Source organism: Curcuma longa, chromosome 2, assembly GCF_044706935.1.
Source record: "Curcuma longa cultivar G26 ecotype Majalengka, Jawa Barat chromosome 2, ITB_CL_G26_1.1, whole genome shotgun sequence".
NCBI lineage: Eukaryota > Viridiplantae > Streptophyta > Magnoliopsida > Zingiberales > Zingiberaceae > Curcuma > Curcuma longa.
The window spans coordinates 2,498,178-2,508,363 of NC_133862.1; positions in this window are offsets into that span (position 1 = coordinate 2,498,178).

The following is a 10,186-nucleotide window of genomic DNA, read 5'->3' on the forward strand; positions in this document are numbered from 1 at the left end:
TACGGAGATAAGGAGAAGTTATCATTTTCTCTCCCTCAAATCCTTTCCCTCTTTTCTTCTTATCATCTAAATAAATATTTTTTCTCTTTAAATATAAGAAATTTTAAAAAGATTTAACTAGAACAATAATATTTATTTCAGACAAAAACAGCAATTGGAGATAGGAATATAAATGATATCCATACAAAATCGGACCAACAACTCTACATGGTTACTGAGATAAACAAATCTCAAACCGAAGAAACATGAACATACTGCAGGCACACTCTGACAAACATTTGAAAACAAGTTGAAAAGAATGCTAAGATTGTACACACGCAAAATCCTGTAACTATTTGGCATTTCCTTTTAGCAAAAGAATGATAGTTTTGTTCCCATGAAAATTGACAATGGATATATATATAGAGTTTTGTTTTCCTAAGCGTCCCTCCTTGCGCGACTCGTGAGCGACGGGCTGATGTGGCGCGATTTTTCCTTCACGTGCGTCTGCCATCTCCCGTCTCCCGTCTCCCGTCTCCCGTCTGCCATGGCAACGAAACAAAATCGCGCCCTCTCCTAAAATCGCGCGGCCGAATCAATCAAGCTTCCCTCGCCATCGTCTGCTCACGTCGTCTGCTCCACGCCGATTCGAGATCCCAAAATCGCCGTCATCCGCTCCACACCGCCGGCAAGCAGAGAGGTCGCTTCTGGGCTGCCCGGTCCCGCCGCCTGGAACCCAAAATCGCGCAACCCAGAAGCGAAGAAATCGCGCAGCCTCTCCGTAAACCCTAAACCCTTCCCGATCTCGCTGAGATTAGGACCGCTGCCTAGAAGCGAAGAAATCGCGCCTCTCCTCCGTAAACCCGGTTTTGCGAGGCTACAAACCCGGTTTCCAAGCCAAGATTTGTCATTTCGGTGCAGCAGATCGCGCGGACGAGGTCTCCGATCTACTCGCGGAGAAAGTGAGCGAAATTACCCCAATTCCCTCGCCCTCATCGACGAGGAAAGGACCGGGCGAGCGACAGAGGCATATCGAAGGCACACGGGGGTACATCACGCTGGAGGTGATCTCCGGTGCGCCCATCTCTCATAGGTCCGACGTGTTTGCCTTTGGTAAATAATTGAAAAAACAACTAGGTACTTTTGCTGCTTTCTTTATTTTGTTGCTGCAGAATCTGGTTGCTGTTTCTTTAGTCTGCTACTTGCTAATTGAGAAGCAGTATCGAGTTCTCTGGTTGTGCAATAACTCTCTTCTCACCTTTGATGCAGGTATAACCCTGGCAAGTATGCAAGGGATGATGAAGATGACAGTGATATGGAAGTTGGTTTTGATATGATACAAAAAGAAGAGCAAAGAAGGTATAGTACATTTTTTTACCCTTCATTTGGATTAGTGCTAGTCAAGCTTATTCCACTGATTTTGCCAACAATCCCTTTTCAACAATGTCTACAGCTCCAAGATTGCCAAAAAGGAAGATGAAGAGCAGCTACACCTAATTGAAGAAGAAGAAAAGCATGAAAGACAAAGGATACTGAAGAAAAAACTCAAGCACAGCTAGTCTATGCCCCAGGTGGTCAAAATGATATCTCAGTTTATTGAACAGATCATCCCAGCCTATCATTCACGACTTGCTCATACAACGATGACTGTTCGATCATTCGACAAGCACACTCTGGTTTTGATTTCTGATTCACTTGTTGAAAAACAACTCCAAGCCATCATCGAGACATTCATTTAACACTAGTGGAAAATTAGGTTGATGTTGTTAGCCAAATATATATGTTTGATGCATCTATGGTTCTTGAGAAGATGAACAAACCAAAGGGGTTAAGCATGGTCTTTGACACTCACTCAAATTTCCAAGCATTTCCATACTTGTGTTGTTTACTAAGACTCCTGTATGGGCACTTAATATCCCATTGGCCACTTGCAATTTGTTTTTTTCTGTAAATAGCCTTGTTAGTCTTGTTTGAATTTGTATTTAGTATGGACTTTAAAAAATATGACTCTAACCAGACATTTGTTTAGCCAAGTCATTTTCAGAAGAGTTCTTGACTTAACAAAATCAGTTGGCATATTTCTCCATTTCCACTGCATCAGGAGAATTTTTTCTGTTGGATAGATTACTCAAACACAATGTTGACATCAATGGTGTTGATAAGGTTTGTTACTGTTATGTAGCTATGATCCTTATTGTCTTTCTAACATGATCTAATGTTCCATATTTCCATTATCTTTACCTGAAATATTCTGAGTGAGATGATTTCGCCATTCTTTCTAATATGGTCTGGTATTCCATTTTTGCATAGTCCATATCTGAATGATTCCCTTGAGATGAGTTAATTTTAATACTTAAGCTCCTTTGTCTATGATAGGCAATTTTAGTGGATTTTCTAGTAACTATTTACTACTAAGTTTTTAGTTAACTAAAATTGATTGATAGTGCGATCACTACAAAAACTACTGGATTTACTGACGGAATTATCGACGGAATATTATTCCGTCGTTATTTTTAACGACGGAATCTAAATTTCCGTCGCTAATGCATCGTTAACACGATGGAACTGTAATACATCGACAGATTAGCGACGGAACCGATTTTCCGTCGCTATTTAACGACGGATATTATAATTTCCCATCGTTAAATAGCGACGGATAATAATCTTCCGTCGCTAATTAGCGACAGATAATTATATCCATCGCTGTTTAACGACGAAAATTTCTTTTTATCGTAAATCCGTCGTTAAAACGCCGGAAACCTAGACGAAATAGCGACGGAAAAATTATTCCGTTGTTAAACAGCGACGGAAAAAATTATCCGTCGCTAATATCACACATTTTTACTCGACACTCCCTTTTTTTCTCTACCTGCGCGAGCTCGATCTTTCTCCTCCGTCTCCGGCTCTCACGTGTGGTGCTCTCCTCCCGGCAACATCTCCTCTGGCGATCTCTCCCCCAGCAACATCTCCTCCGGCGATCTCTCCCCCGGCAACCTCTCCTCCGTCAACCTCTCCTCCGGCTCCCACGCACACCGAACTTCTCCTTCAGCTCCCTAATCCGTCGAACTTCTACCGCACCGAACATCTCCTCGGCTCCCACGCGCGTCGAACTTCTCCTCCGGCTCCAGCTCGTAGAACCTCTCCTACGGTCCTCCTTTGTATTCACCCCCCCCCTCTAGGGAACGCACCAATCCTAACAGATATATCTGTGGCTGAAGTGGTAGAAATTTTTGTTGTTGAGGGGCTCTAGTCTTTTGTGATGTTCTCTACGATCGCTGTTGTGTAGATTGTTCTCCAAAAGCTGTAGCATTAGTGGACTTCAGATGAGCCTTCAACGTACACTCTCTGATCGTATGGCCGAGAAGTTTACAATAATAACAAATAGAGTAATCCAATGGGCATTCATTTGTCGGATGACTATGTGATCCGTACCGAATACATTTCCTACCCTTATCCTTCCGGCTTCGTTGTGAAGTATTATGATACTTTTCTCCTGACGACTGCCCAGTCTTCTGTCTCTTCTGACTCGTCGATTTAGAGTCCTGATTTTTTGTCTTACCGTGAGTACTCTGTTTCTCAATCTCCTTCTCTCAAGTCACTTGTTGCTATGTCGTCTCAATAATCAGAGTCCGGTCCAGTGCCTCTCTATATGTGTTGACTGTACAACTAGACATCTTCAGCCGAATATATGCAGCCAGTCCCTAAGTAAATTGGAGCATCCGATCACGGTCCTGAGTTACTAACTGTGGGCAGAACTCTGAAAGTCTCAAAAACTCCGTATGGTATTCAGTAACCGAGCGGTCACCCTACTTAAGGTTCAGAAACTCTTGATGTTGCGCCATGCAGAATGCCGCTGAAAAATACTCCATCTCGAAAGCCTCTCGGAATGATAACCAAGATATGCCCCGCTCTCCGAGTACCGTCCTCTAAGTCTTCCACCACGTGACGGCCTGATCACGAAGGTGGTATACTGCTAGCTCGATTTGCTCTGCCTCAGTGCAAGAGATATAGGAGAGTGTATCAGTCAGATTCTCCAACCACGAACGAGCGACCCATGGGTCAGATCCCCCATGGAACAAAGTCATCCGATCTTTCACTGATTTTGCCAGTGATAGAATCCGGCTCTTATCCATTGGAGTAGGTATAGGCATAGTCGGAGATGACTCTTGAGCCTGGGAACTCTGTCCCACAATTGGAGGAGTACGATTCTGCTCTCGACGATCCGCAACATCCTCAGAACTCTCTGTGTCTATAAACCTAGCAGGTCGCCTCTGGGGCCGACCACGTACTGGGTTTTGTACCGGAGCCATGATATCACCTAGTAACATCACTCCTATAAATTTCTTAAACATACAGGATACACGTAAATACTTACTGATTATTGCTTTAGAGATCTTTTACCATTGCCAATTCCATCTCACAACCTAGATCGAGTAATACAAAATCTGATAACCTAAATACGATGACAAATCCATAAGAAACAACGACAAATCCAAAAGATACTAAATTGGACTCCGAAACCATGCTCTGATACCATAAAATTGGTATCAGATAAACTATATATGTAAAATCCCAACGAACCAAACTACTCTGATATGCTCCCGTCGTCGCCTTCCTCGCAAGGTCCTCTTCCTCTTCTCCTTTCTGTTTAGAGCCGCCACCTCCTTCCTCAAGCCGCCCGAACAATTCCCTCCTTCACGGTTCGTTGCCGCCAACCAGAGCTAGCTTGATCTGGGACTTCTGATTTGAGGTAAGTTTGGTTATGATTTTTGCTAAGGTTTGATTTGAATACCTAGTCCTAAGGTTTCTGAATTTTGGGAGTCTATTGGTGGGATAATTGCGTGTTGTTGGAAGTGGGTAGAACCATTGGATTGATTCAATTCTAGTAGTTTGGATTGAAATTTATTAATAATTCTAGTTGATAGTGGTTTCGTTTTTATCCGATTAAAGTTGTAAATGAGACTAACTTGTGTTTAATTAGAGAACAAGTTTAATTGGGTTAATTGGTTAAGTCGGGTTAATTAGATTAGGGTTTTTTGCCTAATTAGTTAACATAAGATTAATTTAATTAGGGTTTATGCCTAATTAACAAGGAGATTAATTTAATTAGGTGAATAATTAATTACTCAGTTATTAATGGATTAAATTGGATTATTTGTAAGTTAGTTAATTAACAAGTTATGTGTGGAATAGGGTTAACTTGAGTTTAAATTTACTTAGGTTAATTGGATTAGGTTGTGGTTAGGTTGTAGTTACGTTAATTTGATTTAATTGAGTCTAAACCTTTAGATATACTGGATTGGCTTGTATTGATCCTAGTTGATCTAATTTAGGCTAACTTGAGTTAATTGTAGCCTAATTGGGTTAGATTAACCTTAGAATTTGCTAGGAATTTTCTTTGATGGAAATTTAATAGAATATTATATTTAGAGGATGTTTTATTTTGTAGGACCTTGACTTGTGAATTCGGTTGTATTTGAGGATTCTTATTGCGACGAGTCGTCAATCAGGTGGGTAATCCCTATACTTGGTCAATACATGATATTTTCTTTCCTAGTGTATGATATCCTTCTGTTGTTGTTGATTAAATACCTTAATCGTATTCCTGTTGTTGTTGATTGGATATCTTAGTTATACTCATGTTTATTCCCTCCTTGTCCTTAATTCGGTTGACCTTATGAATATCTATATTATTGCTTGTATGAACTTTTGGTTATCTAGGATAAAATTATATTGTCTATGCATGTTGATATTGGTTATTGTTACTTGATCATAACATCATGGTGCATGATGACGATTGTAATCCCCAATGTTGTGGGCCTATCGTCATTAATAGTTGGCCTGTAATGACAAGTTATAGAATAGGTGGTTAGGATGTCCCTATTTCCATCTTGGAATGGTGGCTGTATGACCTATACGCAGCCGAGCCAATGTTTTATGTCTCCGTCACCGCGGAGTGGTGGTACTTAGAGTATGAAAGTGATACTCATAGAGGTACTCAGAGAGTATGAGAGTGATACTTGAGGACGAGTATGGGGGACAAACATTGACCATAGGATGTATGTAGCTATACATGGCTACCTACTATTTTGCCACCAGACTACTTTATTGTAGGGCTGAATTGATGGCAGTGTGATGTCGGACACCCTCAGCATCATATATACGTGACTGGGACAAGTGTGGTAGTTTCATCATGCATATGCTTGTATTATGTGCATTATATAGGCAATGGACCGTATATATATGTTGCATTTGGATGTATACTTGGTTGATTCTTGGTTGATGCATTTGTGTGCCATTATCATTCATGTCATTCATATGGATTATAATAGTTTATTCACTATTAGTATTGATCACTAATTGATTTCTATTATTCATAACTTTTATATTATTGACCATGCACTGTTCATCCTGATTATCCACTGAGTATTTTGTACTCACCATCTAGACCCTAGAGTTTTCTGTCTCCCCAAGTAGTAGATAGAAGATTACTGTTGATGTCAGAGGAGATCTACTGGTTATGCCATCTCACAGCAATCACCTTATGGTTGTACTATTTATTGAATAAATAGAAATTCACTATTTGAGTACACATTCACCATGTATTTGATTATATCTTAAACTAATTATTTATTAGATGTCCGTAATATAATTCATAGCATGAGAAAATTTATGATTGGATCATAATTAGTGAGCATCTCTACATGTGCAATTATGAATGTATTAAAATTATCCCCAGTCGATGAATTGATGAACATGGACGTCATCGATTTTATTGAGACTAGCACATTTTAAACTCCTTAATTTACCAAGCAACTATTCTTGCTAGCTGGAGACATTGAATGTTGAGAGTTAAACGTGGATGCTAGTTAAAGGTAACTAGTTTATTGGAGTGACCTACCATGAGACTTCATATTATTCTATGCATATAGAAATATGTCAATGAAGATCTCAGTGCAGCTTAAGTATGAGTTTCCTTTAACTTGTGATATTGACTTTGTGATATTCAAGTCATTTTGGTCATGGAGGCCTATACTTTGATATTTTACGCAAACATATCTAAGGAGGTGTAGATCCGAGATGATTGGGTATAAGTCGAAGTGCTCGAAAGTATTTGGATAGCCCACAGAGGATTCACCACTCTTTGTAAAAGGAGATGTATACTCTACGGTCACTTGTTAGGATTGTTACTGAAAGTCTTTAGCCAAAGCATTACATGTCAAGAATATGGTACTCTTGGATACATTTATGAGTAACTTGAATCCACATGACAAGAAAGTTAGTTTGGGCTAAGTGTAACGTAGTTATCCTAGTGGGAACTGACATAAATAGATCATGTCCTGAGCTAAGCGGATATAAGATGGTGAAAGGAATGAGGCACATTTCATTGTAGTTGCTAAAGGGTTTAGAAATAGTTCTAAAATCAATCGTTGATTTTTCGATCAATTAGGGATTATGATATACTACTAGGTGTCACTCATGATCGTTCCGTAATTAATGGTTAATTATGGACGACCAATATAGTCGAAAATCTATTGGGTCACATGCACTACATGTTTCTCCAAAGGACTCAAAATGAGTTTGAGAATTAGATTTTCAGATTGAGAGAAAGAAAGTCTGGTTGGACCAGACAAAGGGCAACAATTATGGATTTCATCTTATAAATACGAAATGAACCAAAATTGACTTGGTTCTAATGGAAGAAATTTTGATAAATTGGATGTGATAATAGTCTTTGTCTTATGAAGATGAAATGAACAAAATTAGTTTGATTCATATTGGAGGTGTTTTGATTATTGAACTGAGAAATAAGGTTATGAACTAAATTGGATCAACTTGGTTTGATTTTGAATTAAACTTAAGTTAATCGACATAAGGATTCTGGATATGGGGTTTTGGATTGGTTCCAAACCCAATAAAATATTGTATGAGATATAATATTGAAAAGGAATGAATGGTTGGTATTAAATCCTAATGGTTAGGATTGATTATAACTATTCAAACCTTACCTCTATTAAACTCAATTTGCTACGGTAATCGGCCTAATTCGCTTAAGTAAACCCTAGGTTCAACTCCTTCCCTGGTTTTCGATTTCAACATCGGAAGCATGGGTTCTTTCAGACATTTTCCATCTTTGCTGAAAAAGTTTCAGTCCATTGCTCTACACCATAACTACCCTAGGAATTAAATTATTGGTAATAGTTAGAAAACCCTAGAAACGAATGCGACGTGTGTTATTATGTATTTTTGATATTAGGATTTTTTTTCTTATTGACCGCTGCTACTCGACCGCTAGTATTGAAGACAGTGACATGACTTATACTTGGGAAGCTATCTCGACAAGAACTTGATGTGGATCACCGGTAGAGGCAGAACTTTGATAGAGCCGCTTGATTGATGTCATTCCTGCTGAGCGTCTTACGTCAAGTATACAAAGAATAAATCGCTATTCTAAAATTTTAAAATTTTAGTTATGTCATGTATCTTTTATTCTGTATGCGTGTGTTACGAGTGTTATAATAATTAGTTTTAATTATTATTTTATTCCAATGTGCATGTTTTATAAACATGTAAACACGCGCAATACACCGAGCTGATTCCAATAGATCTATCCTGTAGGATCTTATAACGCATTAGAGGGGGGTGAATAGCGCGGTCGTTGCTTTTTACTTTCGTTCATTCTATCAAAGATACTAAGCAGCGGAATTAATAAAAGATGCAAGGACACGCGGATTTTTACTTGATTTCTAACCCCCAAGGTTAGTACATCTAAGGCATATGTACGGGAGGCGGTCATCCACTAGTGGTCTCCTTTTCGAACGTTTGTTCAGAGACAGAGAAATTCATTTTACAGTCCAGATAAATAATAACAGTAAATGCAAAAGTAAGACAGTAATAAAAGAAAGAACCAAACACTAAGTCACCGCCGATCTGGAAGTTCTAAGTGTCGTGCACTCCTCCTGGATCTTCCCCGGTTGCAAGAATCTGGCCTCGTTCGTGTTTTGAATCACCACTAGAAGGGAAGGATAACTTGTAGTTGATGTCTCTAGTTGTGCACATTCATCCTTCTTTTATAGCACCTTCCGGTCGACTAAAACCTTGTTCAGGTCGACCCCAGGATGTAGACCGCTGATCCATTATCTCTACGGCTGACTCGGCCTTTAGGTTGACTGGAATCACCATTCAGGTCGACTGGAATCACCTAACTTAGGTTTGACCTGAGTTGATTGATGAGTTAGGGTTTTATTAATTTTTAATCGATTTATTTTTGGGTTTTTACATGAAAATAAATTATAAAATGAATCGATTCGTTTGTATTTGTCCTATAGTGCATAATCTGAGGCTTGATATAATTTTTATGATTTAACGGTGAATTTTTGGTATTAATTGGATTTTTATTGATTTTAGGGCTAAATCAGATCAAGATCGAGTCCAATCGCGATCGAATCCGAGTTCAAATTCGTCCAAATTGGTCAAGCCACAAGGAGGACATGACCTAACTCAAGTATGATCAAGATCTACAAATTTTTCCAAGCCCTAGGGTGCCCAAAAACCCTAGATCAAGCTCTCCTCCACAAGATCAAGAATGGACGGCTGTGATAAATCAATTGATCGGCCGTATAAAACTTAGCCTCTAATCGGATGAACAGGGTGGCCGCACTGTTCATCGTTCCCGCGAAGCCACCCCTGCTCGGCGACGTACCTCCACGGGCAGCGATTTCCACCCAAATCTTTTCCATTGCGTTCCTTGATCCTTAGGAGTCTGAATCTGGCCGATTGGGTATTTTAGGCAGCTGGAGTTGAGCGACGAAGAGGGTTTCTTCGGTGGCCGAAATCCTTGTTTTCGCTCGTTCCGGCCAACCACAGTACAATCCGGCGCCTAAATCCTTCGAGGGGTTCTCCTAGGATCAGCGAGCCTTCCTACATCATTATCAGATTGATCGGAGCAAGGAGGAAACAAGGAAACCAGTTTTTGCAGCTTCAAACGCGACTGTGCGACGTCTGTCAGCTCCGGCGAGGGTTTCTTCGGGGTTTTTCTGGATTCGAGCAGCTAGCAAACTACCTGAAGACCGCGTGGAAGACTCCAATGTGGATTCAACAGCTTGATTGACAACCAAACCAAGGAGAAGCAATCGGGAGAAGTTTGGAGGATGTTTACTGTTCTTCGTCTGAAATTTCTGATTCTGCAATTTGAATTACTGCTCGT